Here is a 7,038-nt window from a genome sequence, read left to right as displayed (position 1 = left end):
GGCTGTTGTACATAGGGTCGCTATGAGTCGCAGGCGACTCAACGGCACATAACAACAACAACAACAATATACAAAGGAAAGAGACCAGGGGAGAAATTGTGGACAAATTAAATAATGCCAAGGAATTCCCAAAACTACTGACAAGGAGGGGCCTCTGGTGGCCTAGTGGTAAGGAGCTGTACTAACAACCCAAAGGCATGCAGTTCGAATCCACCAGCTTCTCAGTGGATTGAAGATGGGCAGTTTCCTCCTGTGAGATTTACTGCCTCTGTAAACCCAGTGGAGGGTCACATACGTGTCAGTTCTGGCTCAACGGTACACAACAACCACTAGCAAGGAGCGACCCTCCCATCCAATTTGTTCCCTTATGCAGAATTCCAGCCCCCTCAAACTGTGAGACAATACATTTTTCTTTTTAAAGTCACTCACTTTGTGGTTTGCTAGTTTGGGATGGTGGTGGTTTTAGCAGTCTTACACTAAGACAGATGCAAACAGACCCGCCCCAGACAGCCTGAATGAGAGCCAGGAGCAGGGTCCAGAAATTTGTGTCGTAACATTTTGTTCTACCATATGCTTGGCTAGCAAAGCGAGGTTGCTGGCTCTCATTTTACTATGCTGGTAGGTGATTCAGGGCCCCCACAGTAGAACATGTTTGAATCAGAATCCAAATTGGTGGGTGGACGGGCTCACTTTAAACAGCATTCCCCTTTCAAATCCTAGCACTCAGTCCTCTACTCCAGATAGTGCACTGAAATGATGGCTGGCTGTGACCTTGGCTTTAATTTTAGCCTAATGATATAGATTTATGTCTACAGTAGCTTTTTTTCAGTTTAACATTTCTCCAAATGACAGGAACACAAAGTCTTTGAATTTCTTGGCACCAGTGAGGTGAGTCATCTGTTTTATATATGCAGGAACTCTAAGAGGGATGACTTGCATAAGATGAGCCAGCAAGTCCATGGATGCAGTGGACACAGCTCCTGGAGGTCTCTCAGTCCTACCCGGCCTACAGGCCACCTTCTCATCCTTGGATGTAGACACTAGCATGGAAAAGAAAGTCAGGCATGCCAAAGAGTAGATATAAGTCAGGAGCTCCCAGATGGTGAGCGAGAGCCAGCCAGGCTGCGTCCCTGTTGACCAAGTTGGAGCACCACAGGCGGCAACTTCTCAGCTGGTCCTCTCATTTGCCTCAGAGAGCTAGCTGGCTTGTTTTAGTCCATAAATGTGTGGTGAGTTCTAACAAACAACATAATTTAAAAGATAATAAATTTAAAAACTTATTGCCACTGAGTCAGCGGTGTTCATAGCTGGCACTCCAGAGGATTATCAAGAGTCTGTAAATTGGAGAGGAAGAAATTGCCCATCTTTCTCCCTCACAGCAGTTGTAGGTTCAAACTGCCCATTTTTCTGTTGGCAGTGCAGCTTCCTAGCCCCAGGCCACTGAAAAAGTTGAACTATGGCACTGATTCTGAGTGTCCCAAAGGGGCAGAAGATACACAATTTTGCATCTCTCCATTGTTGTTAGGTGCCATTGAGTCGAATACAACTCATAGGAACCCTATGAACAATAGATCAGAACCCTGTCCTACCCTATGCTATCTTCACACTTCCTGACACTGTAGAGCCATTGCAGCAGTCACCATGTCAATCCGCCTGGTCCAGGGTCTTTCTCTTCTTCACCGACCCTCCCCCACCCTTTCAAGCATCATGTCCATCTCCAGGAAATAGCCCCTCCTATCAACATGGCCAAAGAATGTGAGACATTGGCTGTCCACAGAATGTTCAGTGCTCTTTTCTAACACCACAGCTCAAAGGCACCAATTCTTCTTCTGTCATCCTTATTCATTGTCCAACTCTCAGATGCATAACAAATGATTGGAAAGACTGTGGCCTGAGTAACATGTACCTTAGACCTCAAATTGACATCACTGCTCCTCAATAATCGGGAGATGCCCCTAACTGCAGAATTTCCCAGTGCAATGCATCTCCTTATTTCCTGACTGCCGGTACCAAGGGTATTAATTGTGGACCCAAGCAAGATGAAATTATGTACAGTTTCAATCTCTTCTCTATCCATCATGATGTTGCCTATTGGTCCAGTGCTGAGAATCTTTGTTTTCTTGATATTGAGATGCAATCCATACTACAGACTACATTTCCTGATCTTCTGCAAAACGTATTTCAAGTCCTCCTCACTTTCAGTAAGCAAGGTTGTGCCATCTGCATAACGCAGGTTATTGATGGGTCTCTTTCCTATCCTGATGCCACATTTCTTTTCATGGAATCCAGTTTATTAAATATCCCCATTAGGGAAAAAGGTATTTTATTTGTTAGCTATAGAAATTCTTCCTCTGGGGTGTAATGGATGTCAGCAAAAGCATCTGCCATCTACCGAACATCTATCAGGACTCAGATGCTATTGGGCATTTTCTGTGATCTCATTTCATCCTTGGAACCAAGTGTTTATTGAACAACTACTACCAAGTGCCAGACACTTCTCTGCATAGAAAGAAATAGGGCATAAACCAACTGAGACCACAAGAAATAGACGGTGACCTGCCACCACCACTGACCACTCTAAAAGCATTCCTGGCAGAAGATCCTGGATGCAGGGGGCCAGAGTCAGGGTGGGGCAGTGTGTGGTCATTTGGAACAGCGCACAGAAACATAAGAAGGGCCATGTGACAGATCTGATAGAGACTATGGCCCCAGTCACCCTTCAAACCTGGAACAAAACTCCTGCTATTGGCTCAGCTTTCAGGCCTGGAAGCAGTGCAGTAGCACCAGGAAGGCCCTCACTCCTTAGAACAGCCAAACATTTAAGATCAGAAGAGCAGGACTGACCCCAGAATAAATTCCAGAAGACAGGTAGGGGTAGGATAGAAGGCTAATAGGATGAGAGTCATGGAAGGGAGAAGGGGGTGATTACACTGTGTGTGTTACAGTCAACGTCATAAAGCATGTCTGAATGGTTGGATAGAAAACAAATTTGTTTTGTAAACTTTTACCCAAATCACACACACAATTTACAACTTCGGTCAAACTCCTCATGTTACCTGTGGCTCCTCCCCTGCTAACACACTCTGAGACCTCGGCATTTACGCTTCTAACAGGAGCTAGGTCCTAATTGCTGGGGCACCAAATCGTTTATTATTTATTGCAGGAAAGGAAAAGAAAATGCTCTTGTCCAAAGGGGTCAGAGCAAACAGAGATCCCCTTCACATATCTGGGGCTCTGAATGTCTGAAGAAGACTTGGCAGCATTGGAGAGAGCAGGCCTTGCAAACTCCCTCATTACTGTCCAGTGTTACTTGAAAGGTTCTAGACTAAAAACTGTTCTGGTCAGTTCTGGAATCAGCTCTGCTTCTGCCATGAATACCTGACCTTGGAAGACAAGCTTGAAATAAGACCCGGATGACTGGCAGATGATCCAGGCGCCACAGTCCCCCAACCAAGGCCATCAAGGAGATCTCAGATGGTGGATTCAAGCTAAACACCAGCTGGTTGACCAGATGCCCCTCTGGGACTTTAGTTAGGGTGGAGGATATAATGTCTCATGGGCTTCAGACTGCTGCCGTAATACTCATCATTACAATGGCAATACTTATTACAGCGGTATAACTAAACATGTCACAGCCTTGCATTGCCAAAGAACCAAAACCATGGCACAAATGCCCCCCCACACTGTGCTGGTAGTCCTCAGGGCTGCTGATGTACCCCACAGATTGCTTTCTTGGTATTTGTCCTTCCTCCGCACAGCAGGCATGTGGAAACTGTCAAGAAAGCATATTGTTTATTAACCCATTCAAGTCAACGAATAATAGCGCCCCCCTTTGCCTTCAAATTCTCCTTTCTCAGCCTCTCAGGATAGCATTTGACCCCACCATCCTCCTCCTAGAACATGTTTCCCCCTTCCTAATGTTTTGCTCTGCTCCCTCCCTGTTTGTTGGCTGCTCTGTGTTCCTCTCTACCAGCAGCTCCTTTTTTCTCTTTCATTTACTCCGTCTTGCTCTGCCATTCTTCTTGGTTCTTCACACTCCCCTTTCCATCTCACCTCCCTTGGTAACTTTGTCTAATCTCAGTGCTTCAGTTAACAGCCCACCCATCGCGCCCCCATCTGTCTGTGACTGGAGTTTTGGGGGAAATAGATCACCAGGGCATTAATCCAAGAGGACTTTGGGTAGTCTTGAAATGTGTATATTTCAGTTAATGGATAAATGCTTAACCATTTTTACCACCAGGGACATCTTCGTGCTTCCCTACCTATTAAGCCTACATCTCAACCCATTATAGCAACATGGTGGAAGTCATGCCAACAAATACAGGGTGACCCACAGGAAAGGTTTCAATGGATAAGGCTGAGTAAGATAGACTGAGAAGCAGGACTGGCCGTCCACTTCTAAAATAGCAGGCCTATTGAAAACCATATGAGTAACAGAAGAACATTGCTGGCTATAGCGCTGGGAGATGACCACCTAAAGGTGGAAGGAACAATGGACCCAAGCATGGTAGAGATCATGAGGATGGTGTGGAATGGGAAGAAGAAGTTCAGATCTGTCCACCTGATCCCAGAGAGTCATGGTTGACCTGAAGGCATATAACAACATCTCTTTTGTAATCCGCTGCCCCTTCTACTCCATTTTATCCCCAGTAGTCTAATTTACACTAATTGTTATAACAGATTCTTAACTAAAATCTCATTAAGCTTTTCTTGCTGCTGATTCACCCTGTACTATACTGAACTATTCATCTTATGGGATAGTTTATAATTACAGTTTTTCTTTCTTCTAAAGAAGCTGCACTGCAAACTTGAAGACACACAGTTTGAATCCACCAGCTGCTCCATGGGAGAAAGACGGATAGTCTTCTCCTGTGTGATTAACTCCTTCTGAGAACCCATTGGAGGGTCAGCTGGGGATTGGTTCTGACTTTACACTACAAAACCACCACCACCAAATAAATGTTTACTGGCTTTCCCTTCCTGTTAAGTGAAAGTGAAATTCTTCAGTGTCATAGTCAAGATCCTATTGAGTATGGCTGAGACTTACTTCAGTGTGTGTGTGTGTGGCATGAGGTGAAGTGGGATGTGGGCAGTAGGGTCAGGATTGTCCTCTGATGCCATGAGTGGGTCCCAATTGTGGGGGAAGGAATGAAGAGTCACTTGGTGGTCCGAGTACCTGGCAAAGAGCATAGAAGGAATGAATGGTGATAGGCTGAAGAATTCAGAATCACATGGGTATGGCACATTCAGCACAATCATTTGTCAAGCACCTACTATGTGCCAGATACTGTGCTATGCATCAGGAGATAGCAGTGAAGGCAACATAGTCCTGGCTCCATGAGCTTGCAGTTTGGTAAAGGGATAGATAAATACATGATTCACTCTAAAACCAGCATAAAGTCAACTCCTGGTGGGCTTCTGCATGTCAGAGTAGAACTGGCTGCATGGGGGTGTCAGAAGTACATCCTTAGATAGATCTTGTGAAGGTCCTTTTGGTAGATTTGAACCATGCACCTTTAGGCTAGGAGTATGTTCCCTGTACCACCCAGAGTACTGCAGGCCAGAATGGTGATTACTAAACTCATCAGTGGTACTATGTGGGGCACCACCTCCTGGAGGTTCTGGAGTTGGGAGATTGAGGGGAGCATTTGAGAGGACCTGGCATCTTTGTGAAATCAGCTAGGTGATGGTGGGGAGGCAGGGGGCGATAGGGCCTGGTTTACCTGAGTGGTCTTAACAGGTGGCCAAGGGACAGAATAAACATGGTGGTGAGTGTGATATTGCCATGGCTGATGTTTAGCTTAGAGCAGAGGGGAAGAAAGTTAAGAAATAAGGTTATAAAGCAGAATCAAAATGGAAGGAAAAGAAGAAAACCTAAGAATAATGTGGAACATCATCAAGAGAAATAACATGTGCATCATTGGAATCCCAGAATAGGAAAAAGCAAGTAAAGGCCCTGAAAAGCTGTGGAAGAATTACTAGAAGAAAACTTCCCAGACATAATGAAGAATGAGAGAACAGAAATCCAAGAAGCTGAGAGAACATCATACAGAATAGACCCCAAAAGAAAAACACTAAGGCATATCATAGTCAGATATGCCAGAACCAAAGATAAGGAGAGAATTCTGAAAGCAGCGAGGGAGAAACGGAAAGTAACCTATAGGGGAGAGAAGATAATATTAAGTTCTGATTTCTCAACAGAAACTATGCGAGCAAGAAGACAGTGGAATGACATATATCAAACAGTCAAAGATCACAACTGTCAACCAAGAATATTGTACCCAGTGAAACTGTCCATCAAATATGAAGGAGAAAACAACTATGAGATATCATCTCATCCCAGTAAGAACAGCAAAATTTAACAGAACAGCAAGCAACAAATGCTAACGAGGTTGTGGAGAAATTGGACCCTTATTCACTGTTAGTGGAAGTGTCAAATACCACTGTGGGAAATATGTGGCACTTTCTCAAAAAGTTGCAAATAGAGATATCATTTGACCCAGCAATTCCAATACTGGGAATATATACTAAAGAGACCATAACCGACATCCAAGCAGATATATGCACACCCATGTTTATCACGGCTTTGTTCACAACAGCAAGGAATTGGAAACAACCCAAGTGCCCATCAACAAATGAATGGATAGAGAAGCTGTGGTATATTCACATAATGGAATACTACACTGCATTGAAAACCAAGGAACTCATGCAAAATTATTCAGAATGGGTGACCCTGGAGGACATTATGCTGAGTGAAATATCTCAGTCACAAAAGGACAAATACTGTATAGTGCCACTGTTGTAGAGTGAGACTGACATCAGGGTTGGGGTAAGAGTGAGCAAAACTGGATAAATTATGTACCACATTGAAACAGATGAGGGAGAGAACCATTTAAAAGTGTTATGCATCAGAGAGTTGGACAATGACCAAGGAGGATAGAAGGAGAACTGACGCCTTTGAGCTGTGGTGCTGGAGAAGAGTACTGAGAATACCATGGACTGCTAGGAAAACAAATAGATTTGTCCTGGAGAGGGTTA

Source organism: Elephantulus edwardii, unplaced genomic scaffold, assembly GCF_000299155.1.
Source record: "Elephantulus edwardii isolate Elephantulus edwardi_28Jun2011 unplaced genomic scaffold, EleEdw1.0 scaffold00166, whole genome shotgun sequence".
Lineage (NCBI taxonomy): Eukaryota > Metazoa > Chordata > Mammalia > Macroscelidea > Macroscelididae > Elephantulus > Elephantulus edwardii.
The sequence above is the reverse complement of the archived record's forward strand: the minus strand, read 5'-3'. Positions refer to the sequence as shown.